General features: G+C 39.2%; 1 protein-coding gene and 1 long non-coding RNA gene across 6 annotated transcripts in view; one reads left to right on the top strand and one right to left on the bottom strand.

The window, feature by feature from the left end:
• The window catches only part of LOC148115508 (uncharacterized), a 139,921-nt gene that overhangs the window by 74,032 nt on the left and 41,305 nt on the right, over window positions 1-24,584 (bottom strand). The gene's annotated exons all lie outside the window — the stretch shown is intronic.
• Window positions 8,423-10,856, top strand: LOC117678478 (uncharacterized). The gene is made up of 3 exons (XR_004595039.1): window positions 8,423-8,521; window positions 9,847-9,960; window positions 10,710-10,856. It is a non-coding gene; the product is annotated as an uncharacterized LOC117678478 (long non-coding RNA).

Here is a 24,584-nt window from a genome sequence, read left to right as displayed (position 1 = left end):
TGTTTTTGGCTTGAACCTTGTTTCTAGAGCTATGGTGGCGCAGTGTTTAAAATGCAGTATTGCAGGCTAACTCACAGCTCACTGTCAGGATTTGATTTTGAACGGCTCAAGATAGATTCAGCCTTCCATCCTTCCGAGGTCAGTAAAATGAAGGCCCAGATTGTTGGGGCCAATATGCTGACTCTATAAAACCACTTAGAGAGGGCTGTAAAGCACTGTAAAAGTGTTATATGTCTTAGTGCTATTGCTATTTTCACTCTTAATATATTTAAAGTTTTCAATCATGTCACCCCTTTCTGTTCTGTCCTCCAGGCTGAACATATTCAGTTCTTCCAATATCTTTTATTTTTCTGTGAAATGATGGAGAGTATAGTAGCTAACATAAACCCACTAGTGAAAGAGGAAGAGAAATCACAGTATTTTCATGTCAATCTATAAAGTTCCCTAGCAGTAAGACAGTTATACGTCTGAAATTTTATGTATAAGCTTGCATTGTTCAGTCTCTCTTTGCATCACTTCTATTATTCATAAATCATGTTCTGTGGAGTCATTATATCCTTATGGTTTTTGCCTGAATGGGTTTTATGAACTGAGACCATTTAAGAACAATTGTCTGGTGTATCCCAACATCCTGCTTCAACAAATAAGGCCACATTCTAATGAAGAGCTTTGTTCTTTAATGGAAATGTTTCAGGTAACAAGAGATCCAGTCATTTTTTTGCTGGCAGTGGAAATGAATCCTTCTTCTCTTGAACCTTGAAGAAGCAAATTCTGCAATCATAATCTGACCTGTTTATCTGTTCCCCTGTGATGTCACACACAAAAATCCTCTGCTCTATTATTGGAACGCTTGAATCATTTATTTCATTCCTTTAAAAAAGTTGCGTGGAAATGACAAATTAGAGAATAGTCCTTGTACCATTTTAAAAAAGCAAACAACTAGAATCAAGGGAAGGAGGAAAGCAAAATAGCTGAACTGGCATTTAACTCTCTAGTATGCATTCCTATAACTCAAGTTCCAAAAATGGGAAAGGCTTCATTTGTGCTGAATCAAAAATATAAGCTAGGAACATTTTATATTTTAAATATTCTATGAATATTGCATTTGTCTTTACCCATGGGTAATTGTGCCTTAGGACAGATGCATTGAGCTTTCTGACTAATAGCTGTTATATAATGACTGCAAAAGCACTCAGTATTCCCATCTTCCATGCATTTCCCTTTGTGATTTCTGGCCTCATTTATTTCAGTACTAGGGGTTTTTTTTGTTCTGTTACTTAAAACCTTGCTTTGAAAGCTCATGGGTCTAGGAAATTGGTATAGGCAAATCTTCTGAAAGGGATGCTTTACAAAATGCAACAGTGTGTAAGCAGCAGCTTTCTTTCAAACATTAAAGCAGCTGCCTCTTTTTCCCAACTCTTGCATCTTCTTCAGAACACTTTCAGATGATCTGTTTTCCAATGTAATAAAGCTGGAAAAAGACATAGCTGCTTTAATGAGTTGAGGAAAGATGACTCAGATTGTCTCTTGGACCCTGAAGGGCCTCTTTCAAAAGCTTTGCATAGCCATATTAAATAGATTATTAATTCTAAAAGTGATGAGTTTCACTGATAATCCCAAACTACTAAGAGTTAATTTAATTTATAAAAATAATAACTTATATGAACAAATGACCAAACTGTTTTAAAGCTGAACTTGCAGTTGAAAATATACTACCTACATGTAGTAACTCAAACCAGTGTTTGAGTACAAGTGTTCTGCATCTAGTATGGGAGAAGCTGGGGCAGTAGCAATGAGACATGACTTCAGCTCCAATATTGAAACAAAAATAGCTAATTGTACTTTTGCTACATCAAGGTAATTAAAACTGACAAAACAGAGCACTTACTTACTCAGCTGAAGAAGATACTATGTGTAAAATGGAGCCTACATAAGTATACGATAGAAGATAGATAGATGATAGAAGATAGATTAGATAGATGGATGGATGGATGGATGGATAGATAGATAGATAGATAGATAGATAGATAGATAGATAGATAGATAGATAGATAGATAGATAGATAATTTTTCCATCTATTTATTCTGTCACATACACCCACACATACACACTCACAAAATTTTCCTGGCAGTTTCCGGTAACAAGTATTACTTGTGATCTGGCAAATTTTGCCAGATGTTAAATTTTTGCTGTAAATCATGATGTTGTAAGCTACAGCTTGTGCTGTCAGAATGAAAGTAAATCAACAGAAACATGATGTTCAGTTGTTTTAGCTGAACAAAAAAATGTCTATCCTTGTAACCTTAATTTGCAAGGACATTTTGCCCTGAAGATTTAATTGTGATTCTTGGTAATCTTTATATGTTCTTTTCCTCTTCAGACTAGAATATCAATATGATGTAGACACATTGTTACTTTGTATAGTAATGTTCGGTTCTGTTTATCCTTGACGTTTTGTCTCCCGTATTTTAGTACCTGGGTAATGGAGGTTAAAACAATTAATTTCCTCAAGGGCTGGTTATAACCAATTAACAAGAATTACTCATCACGCTATGCCATGGTTTGGTTAACTATGATAGCTGACTAAGGACAATTGCCTGGTCCTACATCTGCACCAGGAAATAAACTATGGTTTATAAACCACAATGGCTCAGTTCTTACTCCATGCAACATCAGTTTTATGATTTAAAGTGTGAAACTTGTTCATCTATCCTCTTCCTCAAAATTGTTGAATTTACTGAATTATTGAATTAATATTGAATTACATTTGCTGAGATTCTCACACAGCTGGTGCATTAATTTTACAATAATCAAGTGCTATGCTATTACAATAGTGTGTTTCTCTGAAATAGTGAAAAGCCACATAACTCAGTGTAAAGAGGCTACTTCTTTTTGACTCAAACTGCATTTTCTTTTTTACCCCAGTTCAGCAGGAATTAGAGCCCTCATGGAGGGAAGGAGGTGAATTCTATTAACTAATGTGTGTGCTTGCTGGAAGAACTTTTCAACTTTGGGAAAGAAATGGTTCAGATAGTCCAAATACAATGCCCACTTTGAAAGTAATCTTCCATTTAAACCAGGGGTCTTCAACTTTGGCAACATCCTCCGCCAGCTTTGCTGGCAGAGGAACTCTAGGAGTTGAAGTCCACAAGTCTTAAAGTTGCCAAGGTTGGAGACCCATGACTTAAACAATGTTTTGCCTTCAGGCAACTTTAATCTGGTCTTCTTCCTTCTGCCAGTCTTCTTCGGGAATTTAGGTCTGAACCTGAGACTCAGTTCAAGGTGGAATTTCTTTGTTTAGAATAACAAAATGGAAAAAGTGGAAGTAAACCAAGCAACTAAATTATTTTGGGATACATATACATGTATAGCTGGCAGCTTCACCTAGCCATGTTAGAATAGTTGCCAAAGGCTCAGGACTGTTTCAAGGAACTCTGGGAAAATTTCCAAACAAATAACTTTTCTGGTTCGGGAAGACCAGAAATCTTCAAGAGACCAGATGAGAGGGAAGTTCAAAGACTGCCGAAAGAGTAGAATATTTGGAGATGTGATTAATCTTGTATCTTCAATGTGTCTTTCAGAGTAAACAAACAGAAGAAATCTTAGAACCATATTAATGTTCTATTAGTATCCATACCGTTAAATGACAGAATAGGTGTACTGAAGGGAAACACTGACACTAGTACCCCTTCCCATTTTTTTTTAGAAATGAAAGGACATACCAAGAAAGTAACATCTTGAACTTGGATTGTCCAAATACTCTGAAATTATATGTAATAACTATTTTTCTCCTAAGCCAATTTTATTGCACAAGTCAGCAGTGGTTTAAAGCAAGTTTTGACCTACCTAAATACAAATTGTCTAATAACAATTGAATTGAGAATGGGTTTACTGTGGCCCTGTTTTGAGCTGTGTTCAGTTTTTCCTACATATAGTGAAACCTTGATGTACAAAGCGCTTACTAACTCTTCCCCTGCAAATGGACTTACTTTGCAGTGTTGCACTTGCATGGAAACTGAGTAACTGGTCTTCATTTTTGGTTGGCAATCAGAATTCTGTCATGTTTGTTCCCTTTATCTTTTTATATTTAAGATTCCCAGATATGAGGTCTATCAGATCTTGGAACATATTGTCAGATTATCTAAAGTTGTCTTTTAGGCACATAATCTAAACAGTCCAATTCTACTTCTGCTTATTAAAAAAATAAGCCCATTCAGTGTGGCTTGCTCTTGGATAAATAGACACAGGGTAGTAATGGAAGACTGTATGATTAGTTCGTTATTGCTTTCCTTTCCTTTATCTGTAAGTAGAAATCATAAAAATCACCAAGAATTTTGTCTAAAGTATGGATGTGATGAAAATTTTTTAAACCTGTAAAAATGGAAGATTTTAACATATAGTAGTTCTACCAAGGAAGTAAATATTTACCGAATCGAACTGTTGATTTGGAAAGGAATGGCTCTCTGGAATAAACCCAACACACCCTTTCCTATCAACCCAACGTCTTTCAACCCAACACGAGTTTTAAAATATTTGATGCCACTTTCATATTTTGTAAAAAAGATAAGCAAAATAGGGTTTTGCAGCACAGCGACATCTCAGGGAAGACTTATGTGGTTTTAAATTATGCTTGGTAGCCCAAGACATTATTGCTGCACAATAATGTCTTGGGCTACCAAGATAGAGTAAGAGCCATCTTTCTGTTTTTACCCTAGACTCTAGGGCCTAGAGCAGGGGTGTCAAACTTGCAGCCCATGGGCCGGATGTGTCACATCCTATTTTAGGATACGCCCACCCCTGTTTTAGCAAAGAGGGGAAAAGTCATTACATCACATGATGAAAATGTGATGCTGTGGGTTTGACACCCCTGGCCTAGAGGGTAACAGAACAATTAAAAAATTAAACGCAGCAACTGCAGAAATGCAATAGCTGATGTGGAAGTCAAATATTTCATACCTGGTTACAGAAAGAGATTACTTCTTTGTCTTGGCAGCAAACCAGGAACTCTTTGGCTAAAGGCACATATAGACCTACCTTTTGGCAGAATGAGAGAACCTTTGATGATTTCCAATTCTGAGGATCTTTATGAAACTTGGGGAGAGTGTACTTATTTGTGGTTAGAATTAAAAGGTTAAATGTGAAGGATAGGGATAACAGTCAAAACTTACGTTTCAAAGTATAAATGGTTTAAGCACTAGTTGAAGATAAGACATGGGGGAACTATTTCTCAGCATAGTTTTTCAGAACTATGTGAGACAATGACAGGTCTCCTTTTGCAAGCCTTGCTGTAGCTTTAAAGCTATTCAGACACTGACTTATAGCACAAGGATGGGCATCATTATACTCCGCCCCTTTTTATAACATTTTCATTTCCATGGGAGCTAATATACTTGCAATGGAATAAGGAGAGAAACCAACAATGGAACTGATTCTTTGTCTGAGCAAACGTAAGTTAGATAAACCAACTCTGGCAAGAGAAGGGTCATGCTTTAAGTAAATGCAATTATAGACAAAGGAGCTAGCATTTCACTGATCAAAATTTAACACATCAGAAAAAATAATGAACATGATGTTCAAAATATTAAAATTCAATACACGCACCTAGAAGATTAAAAAAAAGGCAAAAAGATTCTAAGAAGAAGAAATCTGGAACACTATTAAAGTTTTTAATTGCAAAAAGAAAAAAAAGCCTAAAGATAATCTGAAGGCTTCAGACACGGATGTTGTGTTTCACTTATTAAATAAAGCTAATTTCAATGTAACTTGGTAAGGAGGAGAGGAGTTAACATGGTAGCATAACCAAGTGTCTTCTTAGGAAGTGGTTATGGTAGCATAGCCAAGTGGCTGACAGAATGAACCCATCATCCATAAATAGGTCTCCTCCAAATAGATTATCTTATTTCTTTAACTCACCAGATAGCCTTCAACATTGTTTTTCCTTCCTTTCTCACCCTACTCTCAATGTTCCTCCTTATCTGTAATAGGGACACAATATTAGTTTTCTTTTGAAGTGGTTTGTGAAGAACATAGCAAACTATTTCAAATATTGGAGCACTAAAAATGTGTGTTTTAAACATATTTAGGTGCCAAATTAATTGAATTTCAATACAACAACCCCAAAACACTTTGTAACTGTACTCAATAGCATTCCACAACTCATTTGTTAACTTTCCTTAGGTCACACAGAATGTAGAACATTCTGAATACTAACAACAATTAAATTCACCCACAGCCATTTAAAGTGGTGAAAACATGGTGTAAACAAAAATAAGCTCTGATGCTTACTCTAATTGTAGCAAATGCAGACACTGCATCTCCACCAGCAACAGTAGCAAATATTCTGCACAAAAGGTTACTCATTAGGGAGATTTACTGGACTGCTTTCTGTTGGGGGAGGATGAGACACAACCACATCCCCATTGCTGATGTTGCAGAGGAGAAATGCTTATAATGTGCAATATAAAAGTTGTGAGATTGTACATGAGGTGCCTGTAAACTTAAAGAAATACTGATAAAAACTAATTCAAAATAATCCAAATGTTCATTGTAAGATTTCCCCCTCCAATTGTATGCTTTAGAAGATTATTTCTTGACACAATATATGGTTTGCATTTAATCTGTTAAATTGAAATGGTGCTGCACTAACTTGCTAACATTAGAATTAAGCCTTGATTCCCATTGTAATTGAAAGTGAGCATTTCAAATTGCTTCACATATAGGGAGGTATAATTTTGACTTTAAAGAAAATTGGCCTTTTTAAATTAAAGGAAGCCTTTAGTTGGGCTTGGTTTCTGTTATTCTAAGAGGGAAAAAGTCTTCCTTGCTTTTGACCAGCTTAACATATGCTTTCTCTGACATAGCGCCTTTGTGCTATTATGCAGCAGATTGGATCTAAAACTTAGGAGGGAGCCTGACCTGTCTGCATTTTTTAGTCCTTCTCCTCCCCTGTCCTTTATTTTCCTTCTTTGAGCTATCCATGGGCAGAGGACTAGACTGCAAGAGAAAGACACCAGGTATTAGCTTGCACAGACAATGAGATGGTATCTCACAAAAGGCTCCCCACAGCAGTGACGGCTCAGCAGCTATACTTAGTACAAAGAAAAACCTAGTCTCTGTTGTTTGGGGCTTTTTTTTTATCTTTAGATTCAATTCTAGTTAAATCTTTTGAAGGCACTGACTGAAATACTAGTGCCCTTATAATCCCTCCCTCTGCTCCTGTGAATCCAAACTATTCATGGATGATCTAATTGAATATGTGCAGAAGGGGGGAATTGCCAATGATGATATACTTTGGCTTTAATAATAATCTTGGTGTCTAACACAGCATTGCATCTTAATACATGATAAATTAAAAGCAAGTAATCATAGCACTAATGAATAATAGATCAGCTATAATATTAAAGGAAAATAATGGTCACTTTTTCCACCATCTATACGTGACTAACATTGGCAATCCAGCACATTTGATTTAATTTTGAGAGGCCATGTCTCATTGTGATGACAGAAGATTCATTAAAAACTTATTGATATTCCCAACTCAACCTCTGTATCAGATAAAGGGTAATGATAGAATTACTCATTCGTTCCTCAAGTTAAAAACAAAGACTTATTATCATGATTCTCAGATTCCATTAGGCTGCTTTCTTGCTGAATTATTTGAAGCCATAGTCAGCAGAGAAAAGGAATTTAACTGCAAAAAGTGTATCTATAACTATCACTGTACTTTATAAAGGTTAAGAAAGAGCCCAAACAAAACAATTCTTTTTCACATTTTCTGCTCAAGGGGAAATGGGATTCCCTCTTGAGAATCAACATCCAGGCCAAATTCCTGCATCCATACATCAGTATATGTACAACAAACATCAATACAGAGGTACACATTACACACACAATCACAAACTAGACAACATTCTAGATAATTGCTCAGACATAATGAAAAGGCAGGTTAAGCAAGCATATTAATATGAAAGTAGCATAAATTCTGGGGAGGAAATTAAATTTAGATTTAGAAATACTAGCTGGCTTTGATTTTTAAGGATGCTAAACATAAGGCTCTGACTTTACAAAAATTTACACCTTACAGCATAAGCAAAGAAGTTCAGTTGAAGAGACGAAAATAGTGCTAGTAAGACATTGACACAGAAACACCAATAAAAGCTTTCAGGCAGCCATAATGAAGCATTAGTGCAAGGATGTCAAGTTGGTTCAAATAAAATACTAAAACAAACTAAAAATAATCATAGAGGAGACAGCAAGGAAAGCATATCTACCCAATACAAACACAGGGAAACATAAAACATACACAGATATTTGGGTGGTCACTCATTTAATTCCATATTTTTGAAAGCTGCTGCTGCTGATACAACAGCTATCTTACGTCCATAAACTCCACCCGCCCTTTATTTGGTTTCCCATTTTCAGAAAAATCTAGTTATATTGAGGAAAAGCCATCTTTCCGCTGACCAAAGAATCCAGATAGGAAAACAATTGAAAACTCATTGTTGGTCCTTGTATCAGCTTGTAAGTAACTTTCTTTTCCAAGATTCTTTAAAAAAAAAAAATACTTACCAGAATACCTGGAGAAAGGGGATGTTAAAGGGAGCAAGTTTCCAGCTAAAACAAAGAAGCAAGCTAAAGAGAAAGAAAGTGCAAGTGAGAGATAGAAAGCACTCTTTAGAGAGGAGAAAAAGAAAAGGGAGGTAGCCAGTGAAACCAATTTCATATGAAGGAAGAAAAAAAAGAAGGTCCTGAAAAGTTAGAAAAAAAGAAATGCGAATGTAAGGACCAAGACTATGTGATAACTACATTTCAGTGAAAAAATGATTAGAATCCAGGGAATTATTGGTGTGCAGTAGTAAGTTTGTTATCATGTGTAGAACCAGTACAGATTTTGAAGGTATCAGAAAAGTGATCAGAGTACATATATATTGTGGGGTATTGTGGAAGATACTGTACTAATAGTGGAGTTCCACTCTTAGCATCTTCATATATTTTGGTCACTGTCTATTTAAATTGTTAGGACGTGTACAATCAGGTTTATGAATGTTTTACTTATAATTATCAATGGAAATACTGTATATACTGAGATAAAATACAAGAATAATGACTCTATTACTCTTAAAGGTTATGGATTTCTTGAAATAAATACTTTTGGGAATTAGTTTTAAATTGAGACAAAAAGGTTTCTGGTTCCATAACTTTCAGACAAACCTACTAAAAAATTATAGGCTAAATTACCAGCTGCCCAGAAAAAGGAAGAGGTCTAAATAATATGCTAATTAAAAAGTGCCCCAAAATGTTGATGGAGTTAACATAGGCTTGCTTTCTTGGTGAACTGTGATAAGTAAGAATCATAATCAGACACGGAAGCTCTGCTTAGGCAAATATGCAAGTAAGAACCACTGCTTTTTATACATTGGGTTAGCATAATGAGAGGACATATTTATTTATTTGCAAGTTGGATCAGTTTAACGGGAAGGCATATTTTGGAAATACTCTGCATGAAAAATGACCTCTCCGATTTAAGCTCCTTTCAAGCTTATTATACTAACTTTTTAGAGCCAGACTTGAAATGAACTTGGCTCTTTGCCACATAATGACATGAGCAGTTTCTCTTCGTAGTATTTAACCTACCCAGAAGACATTATAGGAAAGTAGTATAAAGGCACAATTAAGTAAAAAAAAAAAAAAAACCTTTCCCCCCTATAGATAAAGTTTGCCTTTAATATGATAAAATTCAGGGTCTATTCCTGAATCCAATTGCTGATTTGCTGTAGTGAAAATACTGCATTTTATTACTGCCAGCAATGTACAATAAATTCTATGCCTTCTGCTTTATTTTTTAGATGCCCATAAACAGTGGCGTTGTTCTTCTAAAAGATCATAGTCATGCATATAATTGCAGCGGTGCCATATTGCTTGCCCCCACTCCAGGGATCATACAGCTCCAACTTTTGTGGGTAACTATCTGAGGGGGGGAATTGATCTGTTCCTTCCTCATTCTTCTGCAATACCCAAATATCAGGGGATATTGTTATGTCTGGTGACCTAATTCAGATGCTCAAGTCTGAGAATCTCAGAATGCACAATCATTTTATACAATTATATTTTATCTGTCATTTCCTAGAACGTGAAAATAATCATTTCATATGTAGACAAATAGAATCCTCCTACCAAAACATAGTTTACAGGAATGCCCTGGTTCAAGGACAGACAATAAAGCATTGAACACTGAGTGTATCTTGGTACTTGGTATCTGATCCTTAACATCACTCTTACCAGTGATGGTTGAAACACATAATGGGAGACATATAAAGTCCTAGATGCTATAAAGGAATCTTTCCATCTTCTCATATTTTTTTACAAGTTGTTTTATTGTTAACGCTGCCTGTGATTTTAATGCAAACCCTAATGCCTCTGTTAGCAAACAAAGAACAGCATATACCTGAGCTAGTCCCCTTGAATTTATTAAATGAAAGATTATTAATGCTGATGATGAATCGGGGAACTACTCTCTTTTGCTTGTTTTAGGACAGAGCCCATTTTCTAGGAGACATTAAGCTTCCAACAAGCAACCCTTGATACACTCCTTAGTATCAGTGCCTAGGAGGAGGCTTCAAGTGCTTCTGGCTCTTTTGTTCCTCAAGGATTCTATTTCAAACCAGTCTAAAACCACAAAAATGAATGAGCTCTTTTTCTTTTTTTACAGGAGAGACGGGTCGCCAAGGTGGAATTGAAGTGATATGGTGGCTTGATAAGACAAGCGCATACTGTGACCAAGATAGTCTTCATTATTTACACAGACATTGCTACTTGCTGTACTTTTCACACATCAATAAACAAATGTTCAAATTTTGTTCCAGACATTCTATAAATGACTGGGGTTTAGCAAAAAAATATTGCAGTTTTGAAAAAAGGAACTCTCCTTGACATACATGCAGACTGAATTACTCACAAGGCTGCTTGTCTAACATATTGTGATTACTGAAAGACTTCTCTAACTTCTGCCTACTGTGAATGATTATTAGGCAAATCTACAGGTTGAACATCAGAGCAGGTCCTTTTCTCTATGCATGATCAAACTCTAAGATAGATAGATCCTTATTTGACTACATCAGGATGTCCTCCCACACCCTAGAATAAGAATGGGCAAAAGATTGATTGGAACGATACCATATCACACATTAAATTGCCAAAAAAAGTTGGGGAACCAAAAGTGAGTTTATATGTAAAAGAACTATGAGTGCCATCATGTTCTGATATGAGAGATTACTGTGTTCAATACAAGAAAATACCTATAGCGATATATACCGTTTGCATCAACTTCCAAATAACAGGCACTGTGGTTTTTTAAAAAAATGTAAAAAGCGGATTCCCAAAGCCTGAATTCTATTCATCTCTAGACCTTGCATGAGTTTTTTTCTTAAAATGTGCCTTTTATGCTAAAAAATTATTGTGTTCCAATTTTCAGTTTAGCTTCTTTCCCCTTTATCTTCAAAGTAAGCACACTTCTAAGGAAAGAGTCTATTGTGTCGGAGCTTTCTCTAGCATTGCAAACGTTCCTACAACTTGGAATAGTAAGCAATATGAGTATGTGGGAGCAGAGGCTCCTGACTGAAGGTTATGTTCTTTCTTCTAGATAACTTATGAAAACATACAAAACAGAGAGACACAAACACATACAAAAACAGAGAAAGAGAAAGAGGAATGTTAATATTATTAGCAAACGCTCAGAAAGATATCTTAGACAAAAATCTCAATTCAGAAAGAAGAAAAGATAGAACTGGCAAGGAAGTGGCCAAATTCTGATTTTAATTACAAACATTTAGGTCAAAAGGACTTGCTTAACATCAAGGATGAAATGGCCATAAAATGCAAACTAAGATCAGAATATGGTCCTTTGGCATAAAACCAGATACTATTGGAGAGTTTAGGGCGCTCCATATCAGAAAGTATGTTCAGAGGGGTTTTTTCCCCCCTGTTTAATTACTGCAGTTAATTTGAACTGTTCTACTTATACGTAGCTGACCCAAGGGGGGGGGGCGGAATCAACACCTTCCATCCGAATAAATCAAAACCAGGATCTCCACTGTGAGGTAATGATGCTGCTATCGCCCCTCCCCCGCCCGGCACCAAGCTTTCTCCTCCGAGATTGAAAAAGGAAACCCGCTGATGCTCCCCAGCCTCTCCCGAGGGCACTTTTCGCACATCGTAACATTTTTCGATCTTTTGTGCCTGCATTTATAAAGCAAAAGAAGCGCCGGCTGCTATAGGTTTCTGCCCTACTCCGACATGATGGTTACCTTTCCAAAGACCCGACTCAAGCAGAAGGACTGGGGGGGGGGGAGGCGGAGAAGGAGGCGGAAAAAGGGATCCCGCTAGTGAGAGTTTAAGCTCAGGAGAAGAAAGAAAGTTAGTTCGGGATCCAACGTCTCAGAGCTGCCGGTCTGAGTGTGAGTCTTAACACTTCCCCGGAATTTATTTATTTTTTTGAACCTACTTTCAAACTCTCTGGCTGCCCATCTGAACGCGCCTTCCTGTCCCTTCTTGTGAGATGCACAGCTTCCCTTTCCTCAACAATGCCCCAAAGATCTGCTGCTACCCAGAGCATCTTCCTCCCGGGCTGCGAGTCGGCTTAAGGAAGAGCTTCAGACGCACCAAGGATCCTCTCTCTTCTCTCTCTCTCTCCCTCTCCCTCTCTTACACACCCACCGCCCCTTTCGTCTTTGGCCCCTCTCTTAGCACCTCTCTCCCCGCTCTCCCTTTTCCGCAGCCCTGGAAGCCTCGCTCCCGCTCCCCGCCTCAGCCTTCCTTCGCAAGATCGGTCCTGAGACTCCCGGCTCCGAAGCACCAACACGCCCCAAAAAGAGAGGCTGGGGCTCCTCTCTTTCCCGCTGAAGACTCGCTCTTTGCAGGAGAGAAAGAGAGAGAGGGGAAAAAAAAAATCCAACACGAGGTCCGGTGCTTTTTTTTTTTTAACCGGCTTGGAGCTTTCCAAAAAAGAAAAAAATGACAGTTCAATCTCCCTATAATAAAGAGCCGTTTAACCTGCTCTACCCCCGGAGCTGGGAAGTCGCCCTCAGCCACCTGGGCAAAGGCAAGGCGAACCTGGCCAGAGAGGCAGCCGGTGGTGAATAAGCGGGGGGGGGGGGGGAGGAGAGAGAGGAGACGCGGACTCCTACCTTGAGCGCCTTTTTGCGGACAGTCCCCGGTGCTGCCGCCGCCGCTACTGCCGTCCTGTCCTCTCTGGCAGAGGTGAAGAAGGGACCCGCTCGCCCCCTGGCCGCCAGCTTCCTTTGCCTACCTCTCCTCCGCCCGCCCACCCTCTGCCCGGACGAGCAGCGGGAGGGGGTGCTGCCGAGAGAACAGCCTCTCTCTCTCTCTCTCTCTTTCTCTTGCTTTCTCCCCCCCCCGCAGTCTCATTTTGCAGCCCGCAGTGATGAGCTCGCTCCTTCTGCCTGTCATTCATTTCCCTCCTCTCAACTCTCCAACGCGGCGCTTCGCTCGCCTTTTCCAGAGTCGCTGCGCCGCCGCCGCCGCTGCTATACCCGTCCTTGCTTACGGGCTGCTGCAGAGCCGCGGCCGAGCGGGAGGAAACGCTCGGTCCGAGAGAACAAAGCGGCTAGTGGCAGGCACCGCCGGCCCGCCGGCCGGCCAGCCAATGAGAAGCCGCGAAGGGCATCAAAAGGGGACCTTTACCTGCGCTCCATCCGTGTGGAAAAGCGCGGAGGGAGGGAGGGAGGGAGGGAGAGACAGACGTAGGGAGGACTTTCTCGGGCGGCGATGAGGGGTGGGTGGTGCCGGGACCTCTCGGGTCGTTGTCGTCAGTACACAACTCCTGGGCCCCAAAATTCTGGAGGGGCGGCTAGGAAGGAGCCCTCCGCACTTTCCACCTCTTCCCTTAGCAGCCTTTATGGGCTCTTTCCACCCCCACCCCCCACCTCCTTCCTTCGGTTGACTCAGGCAGGGCTCGGGGAGATTGATATGGTAATAAGCGCGGGGTGGCCATACTTTCTCATTACTGTGGAAACCGAGGGGGGTAGGGAGTTCAGGACAAAGGCCGTAAGCGAGGAGAACAAAACCAGTGGCTGGCCCTGGAATGTCTGCCATTTCTCTCTCTCTCTCTCCCTCTCCTCGCGGCCGCCTCCTCCTGCTTTTTCTTTTTCTTTTCTTTTCTTTTCTTTTTTTAATTCAAAGCGCCCATTTGCAAAACATAAAGGGACAAGACCGCTGCGGGAGAGGACAAAAAAAAAAAAAGAGAGAGAGAGAGAGAGAGAGGAGGCGAGCGAGGAGGTCCCTTCTCCCTTCCACTCTTGTCTTCCCGGAACGCTTCCCCTGCTCGTCAAACCTGCAGTAGAAATGCTCGTGTAATGGAGCTCGTTAAAGTTACCCCACATGGAGTTTTAAAGGGAGGATTGGGGGAGGGGCAGTGGCAGAGGAAGCGCCAGAATTTGCTGACAGAAATGGGCGCCGTCCTAGTTTTAAACGATTCATCCAGGGGGTAGCTAAGCGTTTCTAAGGAAGGGTCTCGGCTATCGAGAAAATAGCCTCTCCCCTCACGTCCCTTTCCAACCGCTTAAGGCGGCAGAAAAGTGTGGACAGGACAGCAGCTTCCAGCCCTGGGGAGTCTTTGCCCCAAACCAGAGACTGCAGACTTGGAAGCTCTCGGCTTCAAACTTCTCAGGCTTCTCTTCACCCAGCATGTTTTTCCACTGGTGGGACCACACTGCTGTAGATGTAGGGGCTACCAAGGCCAGGATAAAGGAATATTCCAAGATTACTGTATATGATGCCCCTTTTGTATATATATTTAGACACAAAAAAATAGAAAAAAGATCAATATTGCTTCCTGTTTAATTATTAGGCAATATTTGTATTTTGTGAAACTTTTTTTTTTTCCAGAGAGGAGTAGATTTCTATACATCTTCTCGATCACAAAAATATAGCTCAGAGGAAAGTGAAAAGAAGCCTTCTAGCATTTCTGTATGGGGGAGACAGGGAGGGAGGGAGAGAGAGAGAGATGTATCTACTTGTGATGGATGTACGTGAAAGATGTTTGGTATCTTTATGTTAACCAAATCACTAAGGTGGAAGTAAATGCTGAGTTTGGAAAACTTACTTAAGGGACAAAGAAATAGCAACATCCTGAAGATATGTCTTAATACCAGAACTGCATTGGTGATATATACTGCTCAAAAAAATAAAGGGAACACAAGCAGAAGACATCCGAGATCAGAATGAATGAAATAGCCTTATTAAATACTTTGTTCTTTACATACAGTAGTTTACACACTGCTCAAACAACTAAAGGGAACACAAAACTACTGTATGTAACGAACAAAGTATTTAATAAGGCTATTTCATTCATTCTGATCTCGGATGTCTTCTGCTTGTGTTCCCTTTATTTTTTTGAGCAGTGTATATTATTAGCATTCGCTTCTCATGCCTGATTTTATGGAAACAACTATGACTCAGTGACAGAGCATATAATTTGGAAGTCAGCCTCAGCATCTTCGGTAGAATAAGACTCCCAAGAGCAGGATTCCAATATTTGAACTGCAATAATCCAGGTGAGCACCAGATGGCAGCAAAGATACAGACAATTCTAACCTTTTGCTACCATCTTGTGGTTGCCTGGATTTTGCAGCTCATATATACTAATCTTGCCAAAGAACCAAATGTAATAGTTTTTAGACAATACAGAGTTGGAAAGATGTGGTCTAACTTAATATAATACAGAATATAGAATAACAATGTTAGAAAGGATCTTGGAAGTCTTCTAGTCCAACTCCCTGTCCAAAAAGGAGACCCTATACCATTCTAAATAAATCTCTTCTTAAAATGTTCCAGTGATGGAGCACCCACAACTTCTGGAGGCAAGCCATTCCATATAAGACAATTTCTTCTCTTAATTGGAATCACATCTATGCCCCAATAGTCTGTATTTATGTAAGTATGTGACACTGAAGAAATTCAACTGCATGCTTTGCTTAGAATGCAGTCTACTGCTTTTAATGAACTCACCCATGACCAGGAGGTTGTATTAGCAGTGAGTTCATGGGGGAAGGGGTGAGGAATGGTGCAAGATGAAGGAAAAGGACATACAGACCTACTTCTGGTAGCAAAAGTAAAGAAGCTGTGAAGCACCAGGGGTATCACTGACATGCTTTGCCTGAGGGCACCATAACTTTCCTTATCTAATGATGTTTAGATGACTGCAGGCTCTCCCCTGATTCTGCCTAGCGGCTAAATCTGACCTATATTTTCTGATTTTCACCTATCAGCAACTTCCTTCTGGAGACCAAACCAGATAAATGCTACAAGTGTGAGCTGCAATAGTCAGGGAACTATTGCTTATTCCTCTTAACCTAGTAATGATATTGGCCTAAAAATGTTGAGGAAAGTACTGCAATAATAATACTTGAGTTTTCAAAGGACTGTAAAGATATGGCTTTGGCTGGGATATTGGAGAACTCTGGCTTATCTGGAGTCATGTTTTCTGGCTAGCCAAATAACTTAGTGAGTTGGGGATAATCTTTGGCTCCATTCCTACTACATTTGCCCCCTTTTCTTCCTTATTTCGGCACAATCTTCCAGGTGCCGAGCTTGATCACATTTTCCAATTACACCTGAATGTCAGTTTTAACTGCACTGTAACTGTGGAAATATGCTATAAAAAGCAAATTAGACTTTAAAGAAGGAGTGAGGAATCTTTGGCCTCTTGAGGTGGCAGAGTTACAACCCCCAAGAGCTCCAGCCAACACGGCTAATGATGAGAATATTGGGAATTGTAATTCACCCATTTTCAGGTGGTCCACAGGTTCTCTCTGATTTGAACTGATCAGGATCATTGTGCTGAAGCCAGAATGAAAAGGGAAGAGGCAAGAAAGAGAAAGCACCAATTTCCAAGGCACATATTGGTGTGTGAACACAGCTTAATAGGTTGGAAAATGTACTGGACCATGGGCTGTCTATGTGCTAGGGCAGCGGTCACCAACTGGTGGTCCGTGAGAAAATTTTGGTGGTCCACAGAAAAATTATTTGCATTTTATATTTAGTGCCTATATTGCACTAAATCAGGAGCCCTCAAACTACGGCCCTTGGGCCAGATACATGCAATGAACGCTTGTGTTGCTGCAGAGAGTCTCCCCCTTTGGGATCTTTTTGTGTGGGTCAGAGGAGGGCAGAAATTCTGACTCAGGGTCTGCTTCAGCCTCCTCATGCGGGGCTTTGGCCAAAGGCTGGAGGGAAGTGCCGCTGGTGGCAAAGAGCCAGAGGGCCTCATTCCAGTGGGACTGCATCATGGCTTGGAACTGGCTGACCCTGTTGACCCCTCAGCCCGCTGAGCCTGCAAGCGCCAGTACCTGGCCTTGCACTCTTGCAGGTCTTCCCTCTGCTTGGAAAGCCTATGTTCCTAGTCCTCAGTGAGGTGCTTCTGCTGAGTCTCCTTCTTGGCCAGATCCAATTTGAACTGAGCCAGCTGTTTTGCCAACTCTTTCTTGTGGTGGCTGCTTAGCTCCAACAATTGCTTCCTATTGGAGCCTTAAGAAGCCCGGGCAGGCAGGCGAGGAGTGGTTGGGAGGGGAGGGGTGAGTAGAGGCCAGTGAGGCGCCCCTCGTCACGAGTGACATTGAGTTGGCCACGCCCACCAGTCACATGACCACCTAGCCATGCCCACCCAGCCGGTTATTAGCCAGATCATATTAGTGGTCTGCAGGATTTAAAATTATGAATTTAGTGGTCCCTGAGGTCCAAAAAGTTGGTGACCCCTGTGCTAGGATACTGCGATTAGGAAATTGGGTGATCCTAATTTCATTTTAAAAAACACGTACATTTTACTATTCTAAAGCTTAATGTCATTATCACTATGCTGTATGCGGTAAGAAATAAATACTTTTTTTTCAGGTTAAACTACATGCTTCTTTAAAAAATTTTTTGATTCAGAACAAATTTCCTTATGAAAGAAAAGTATTGGAAACAGATAGTAGTATCCTAACTCTTCATTTGTGAAAATATATGCTGAATAAATGAAAAGACAATTCATGCCAGTGAATGCAGTTCCAATCCCATTTGAAACAGAGAAAGAGAGGTAGCAAGAAGGGAGTGAAATAGGTCAAAAACTGAAGTCTGTGGTGGTTGCTTGTTTTGGCTGATCAAAATTCATGATACACAGTCAGGGTGTTCTAGAATTTACCCTGTCATAGATGTGATTATGTGGAAGGTTTAAGATAAAGATTATCTTTTAAAAAATAGTATACACCAGTATAGATCCATCATGTTATTTAAAATATCTGGGAATCTGGATTGTCACTGAGAGTTCCAATCCATTAGTATTTTTCAAGTAACACAATTTATATATATTGCAAATGATTAGGACCTATTGGCTATGTTTGACCAACAACTATTTATTTAAACAACGGAGAAAGCCACCATCTCATTGTAGTAAATTTGGGCAGCATATCAAGATTAAAATCATAACAGCATAATAAACCTGTGATGCTTGATTAAACAATAACCCCTAAAATAAGAAGCCACATCAGAAACAGATCTCATCTAACTGCCTGGCCCAAATGCTTAAATTACCAATGACTTAGACTACATCCCATTTCACAAAACAGTGGCCTCAAATTCAATATACAGGGTTCTCTAATTCTAGAGCTGAGCATTCTGAAAAATTCTACTTGAGGAAAGTTTTGAGATATTTCAGCAGCTGAGTTCATTTCTTCTGTCCTTGCTAGATCCCAGAAACCATCAAAATCAATAAACTTCAAGGCAGCCATGATAATTAAGTTGAAAGTTCAGAGCTGAACAAACTGTATGGAACTTTTGCTAAATCAAAATGACAGCCATCAAAGGGTTTTTTTTAAAAATTCTGTCATTGGGTCACACATAGCTATAAACTATAGTTGGATGAGTTTATACATAATGCTGACCAATAAACTGTGATAAAGATTGGGCGTTTCTCCATTGACACCTAACTGCATGTATGTGAGTATACGCCTTGCTGTCAGTGTTGATTCCTGGTAACTCCCTGGACATGACCCCTGCAATTTTCTTGGCAACATTTTTCAGAAATGGTTTGCCATTTTTTCCTTCCTAGGGCTGTGACTAGTCCAAGGACATCAAGTCAGCCTTGTACCTATGGCAGTACTAGAACTCACAATCTCCTGGTTTCAAGCTTGGTGCTTTAACTACTACAGACCACTGACTCTGTCTCTAACTAGCACAAACATATTCTGGTAACATCTTTCTGCCATTCCCTCTATTACATTCCTCCAACTCGTCTCAAGCCCATAAGTGAGACAGATTAAAATTGTCCTTGTCTATATAAATGACAACATTGTGGTTTCCTTCTTGTGACCACATAAAAGGTCTGATTTTGGAGAAAAAAGATACTAATATGTAGTGTCCCTTTGAAGCAATAGAAGACAGTTAAAAAAATATTTTAGAACATATCTCTCTACCCATAGCCCTAAATGAAGGAAATGTAAAACAATGCAAATGAGCAAATTATGACAATATGTGTTCTTGCCTCATTCTATTCAACATAAAAGAGGCAATTTCTAGAAAGAGATGTCAGTCGTGGCACATTCATTTATTTCTATTTTCCCCTTTGATTTCTTCTACCTTTCTCATCTTTTTACTTTTCTCTTTTCTTGCTTTTGATGAAAGGTTCTAGGATCTATGATATGGATCAACAAAGGTCCAGTTTTTACCTTGCCTCTGTAGATGTGGCTGGTAGGTTTTCAGACCACTGAGCCAGTGGCAGCCATTGGCTGATGCTGGCTCACCAGAAAGGAAGCCACTGATAGGCCATTGCTACTGCCCAGGACACCCTATCCCAACCCTTGGCCCTGCCCCTTATCCAACTAAAGTTCAGGTGGCCTGGAGATCTAACATCTGCTCACTCATCCTTTCTTAGTTTGTGGGCTGTACAAAACAGGGAGGCCAGATTTGGCCCACAGATCGTAGTTTGCTGACTTTAGATCAATGACACTGAACTGGCAAATAAGAACTTTGCATGTAAAAATCCATAGGGCCTGGTGACCCTGAGAGACCACTTGTTTCCCAAATGTTTTTGCCTGCTCAATAGATTCTAGCAGAGTTGGTGTGCTCCAGGTCCTCTTCCTTAAACACTGCCATCTTATGGGACCTAAGAAGTATGCCTTTCCAGATGAGGCCCCCAACTTCTGGAACAACATCCCCTCAGAGATAAGATAATGCCTTCCCTCTTAGGATTCCAGAAAGCTTTAAATACTAGTCTTTGACCCCAGGGCTGGGGTTGATGTTTACTATTTCTTGTTTTGTGGATTTTGTTATTAGGACATTTTGGTTCAGGGTGCCTGTTATTTAATCTTTTTAGCTATTTCTATGACTTTTTCAATTTTTTGTGACACCCAGAGTCCACTGGAATTCAGTGGCCAATAAATTTAAATAAATAAAATAAAGTAAAATAAAAACTGAAAGGTCCAACCCTACCCCCCCTAAAATGTATAACATACGGTGGACATAGAGTGAGAAGAGGCAAATGATTAAGCAGTTTTATGAAATTACTTCAGTTGCTTTGTCAATGCAGTTCTAACAGTTTTCTCTTAAAAGATTCATATTATTTTATAAATAGAATAGAATAGGTTTTTTTAAAAATTGGCCAAGTGTGATTGGATACACAAGGAATTTGTCTTGGTGCATATGCTCTCAGTGTACATAAAGGAAAAGATAAGTTCATCAAGAATCATAAGGTACAACACTTAATGATAGTCATAGGGTACAAATAAGCAATCAGGAAACAATATCAATATAAATCGCAAGGATACAAGCAACAAAGTTACAGTTATTTTATATTAAAGTTATTTTATAAATATTTGCTTTTGCAATGCTACTTTTTCAAAGTTCATAAAGTTATTTTGAGTATTGACAAATGTTTAGCAATAAACCAGTATGAATCAATTACAGTTATTTAGAAAGTCACCTAAGGAGTTTATTGAAACATACAATTTGGCCAGTGATCCCCAAACTTTTTTCGGCAACTGTTTATTTAAATCAGCTTCGATTTAATCGTTTTTATGATCAAGTGCTAGTCTGGGAAAAAATAATAATTATGCTTCATCATATAATATGCTTGCACATATTGTAAATCATGAATACAGTTCTGTTTTAAAAATTCTTCTGCTTTAACTAATTCTTACTGAACTTTCATGATGTTGTATTTCAGCCTTCACTATTTGTATGCCTCTAGATATGATTATATATAGCTTTCAGAATCTGAAGTCAACATAGTTGAACAGATCGGAATAGTGACAGGTTGCGGAATACTGAGATAGCTAGTGTTGCCTTCATTTCCTTTTCCATTGGATTTTCAAGAGAACACCTGAAAAGTTAATTTAAATGTTAATCTGTTCCAAACCTGCCACACAAAATTAACAACCTGTTGTGAAAGAACTGTTCCTTCTATGTCTTAATGCCCATAACAAGTACTTCAGTGAATATCTACAGGCCTGTTATTCCCTTTTACACCAGTTATTATATGTTCCAGCTTCTAGCTATGCAGGCATTACTACAAGTTGAGGCAGCCTTGTCTTCAAAGCACTCTGCTGGTGTAGGCTCCAGGAAAGGATTAGCTTATAGCCTAGTAGACACTGAGGCAATTATGCCTTCTGTGAGAGCTGGGAGCATCTGGATTTGGATAATTTAAGTTATTAGAGAAATCAGGGAAGCAGAAGACATTTTGGGCAAGGGCAGCTGCTTATTATGCATATATATCTCTGCCAGAAAGAGAGACAGGAAAAATCTACTCAAGGGGAATAGAGTAGACTTGCTGTGGCTGGCTTTAAAGCAACAGGAAAGCCACACGAGTTTTACAGGAATTTTGATATCGTGCAGGAAGGATTTTCAAGTTGATTCTGTGATAATGGCCAAAAATCTAAGATTAGATTCTCAGAGGCTTTTTAATTCATTTGTTTAGCACATAATTTCATGCATAAACTGGAGTAGTCTTAGCCTCTTACAGAATTTCAAGAGCATCTGCATGAAAAAATGCAAGCCAGAATGTCAAAGGTCACATGAGGGAACCTCTTTGAAGCTGGAGTTAATCTCATATTGATTGCAGCTTGTAGTTAAAGGAGGCTGTACTGGTATCTGTATCAGAAGTAAACAATGATTTCAATATGTGTTCCTAGAAACCAACCCAAAACAGTATTCTTAGAAATTAGTGAGGTGATTTGGTTTCATTTTGTAATCTCCCCTTTCAACTACAGAGTGTTCTAGGTTTCTATTTTAGCCTTGCAAAATCCCTCCCATAGGTTCATAGGTGAGCAGCAGTCTTGATGTGGTTCTTCCTAGTTTGAATCATTATACCACACTCACTGTCTCTATGATTAGGAAGAAGGATAAACTCTGTGGAGGCCCTGGTGCTTTCTAAGCTTGGTTGTCTGCTTGCAGATAACTTCATTAGTGCTGGTGAGTTTGCTCCCTGTTTATATACGGTAGCTTGCCCTGCCAGTGTTGGTGGGAGTGTGGTTTTCTCCTCAGTAGTTCCTTGATTAGGGTATTGTTTTCTGCTTGATTGTTTCCCTAATGTTAATCCCTGCTTGGTGTTGGCTGCTAGAAAGATTTGTTTTGTTTCCATCTTAACTTTTTATTGTATCTTTTGAAAGGTACTCTATGTAAATGTGGTTTATCCCTATGTGTTTACTGATAGCTAGTTTGGCTGAATGCCAAACTTTCAGGAACTCCCTAGCATTTTTAAATTTAGTTTGATTTAGGATACTTAGTTTCCCAGTTGATGGTTGAGTCTGCCCATGAGTCATCTACAATATGCAATGTAGAAAACTGTAATGGCCATTATGAAGGACAGATAGGTAGGAGACTAGCACAGCAGATCCATGAATACTAACTAGAGATCAGAAGACATGATGAAAACTTCTTCATCTCACAGCATGTGGTCAGACATGAAATAAAGCCTCACATGATATTCAAGTGAAGAAAACAGAAATATATGTGTTGCACTACAGTATATTACCATTAGATGGTCAAACCATTGTAATCAAATGTACACCAATGGCCATGAATCAGCATGGAATTGTTGAGTGACACATTACAGGGCTCTGTTTTGGGCCCCATAATATTTTACATATTTATGAATAATTTGGATGAGAGGTTAGAAAGAACACATTATTATCAAATTTGTCAATGATACAAAGATGGTGGGTATCCATCTTTGCACATTATCCCACAATAATGTGCAGTCACCTTAGAAGTCACCTTAGAAGACAGTAAAAAATTCAGGAGGATCTTGACAAGTAAAATAATGGGCTGAAACCAGCAATATGAATTTCAACTGTGAGAAAGGCAAAGTCTTGCTTTTGGGTAGAAAAAAAAAATCAAAGGCATGAATGTAGAATGAGAAGTGGAGGGCAGCAATACATGGAATGTCCCAGTGATATAACTGCAGAAAAGCAAATGCAATCTTAGCGGAAATATACTGTCTGTCCAGAAAAGTAATCCTTCCTGTCTATTCTGCATTGGTCAGACTGCATCTATAATATTGTGCCCAGTTCTGATTATTGCATTTTAGGAAGGACATTGTCAAAGTGGAATGTGTCTGAAGGAGCTCAAGCAAGATGATAAAGGGCCTGGAAGGAAAAACTGTTAATGAGGAAGTGTTAGAAATTTGGATATGTTTAACTTGAAGAAGAGAATGCTGTAGGGAGATGTGATAGCTGTTTTCAAGTGTCTGAAAATCTGTCTTGTAAGATGAGAAAGCACAGAGTTATATTTTTAAATTACAAGGAAATAGGTTTTGGCTGGGCATTAGGAAAAATAGCTTAACAGTAAGAGCCATTCAAGAATGGACAAGCTGCTCTGAGAGGTTCTCCTTCACAGGAGATGATAGAGGTTGGATGGCAATCTGTCAAGGACAGCTTGTTGTGGATTCCTGCACAATGTGTGGGGTTAGAAGGTCCTTTCTCCCTTTTACTTTTCTATGCTTCTCTGTGTAATTGCCGGTGGCACAGTGTAGCTCACTGCAAACTATATGCAGCTAACAAACACCTTGGGAAAATTATACTCCATATCCAATATATTGGGTACAATACTGTATTATATTTACATGATTAGTCACAGTAGATATTCAGTGCAACATGGGCAAGCCTGCAAAAGGATTGTGTGCCACATATTCGCTCTATATTCCTTTCTCAGAAAATGTGCAATTTAGAAGCAGTGACCCTTCTTCCATTATCTGGCTCACAGCAACCTATAAAATTTAAAACTAAATCAGCTTTTTTTTTTTTGGTCTTTCCACCCAGGTTTGCAGCAAGTTTACATGGGATAGGAACTGCAACTAATTCAGGTGGTCTGACGAATGTATACCTTTGTTTTTATCCATCCTTAACTTAGTGAAAGAAAAAAATGTTTTCTAAAAAAGGTTTTTATGACTTTCACGGCGAAATGTATTGTGTTCCTCTATGTTAAAGTCAGTTGAGCCCTATGTAATTAGAACCCATTATACTGGATAAATTTTTTCAGAACAGCGTTCTGAAAAAATGAAACACTGTAAAACATAAAGTTCTTACTAGCTTCACTGATT

The sequence above is a fragment of the Pantherophis guttatus genome, chromosome 2 (genome assembly GCF_059756535.1).
Source record: "Pantherophis guttatus breed Tessera chromosome 2, ASM5975653v1, whole genome shotgun sequence".
Classification (NCBI taxonomy): domain Eukaryota; kingdom Metazoa; phylum Chordata; class Lepidosauria; order Squamata; family Colubridae; genus Pantherophis; species Pantherophis guttatus.
The sequence above is the reverse complement of the archived record's forward strand: the minus strand, read 5'-3'. Positions and strand labels throughout refer to the sequence as shown.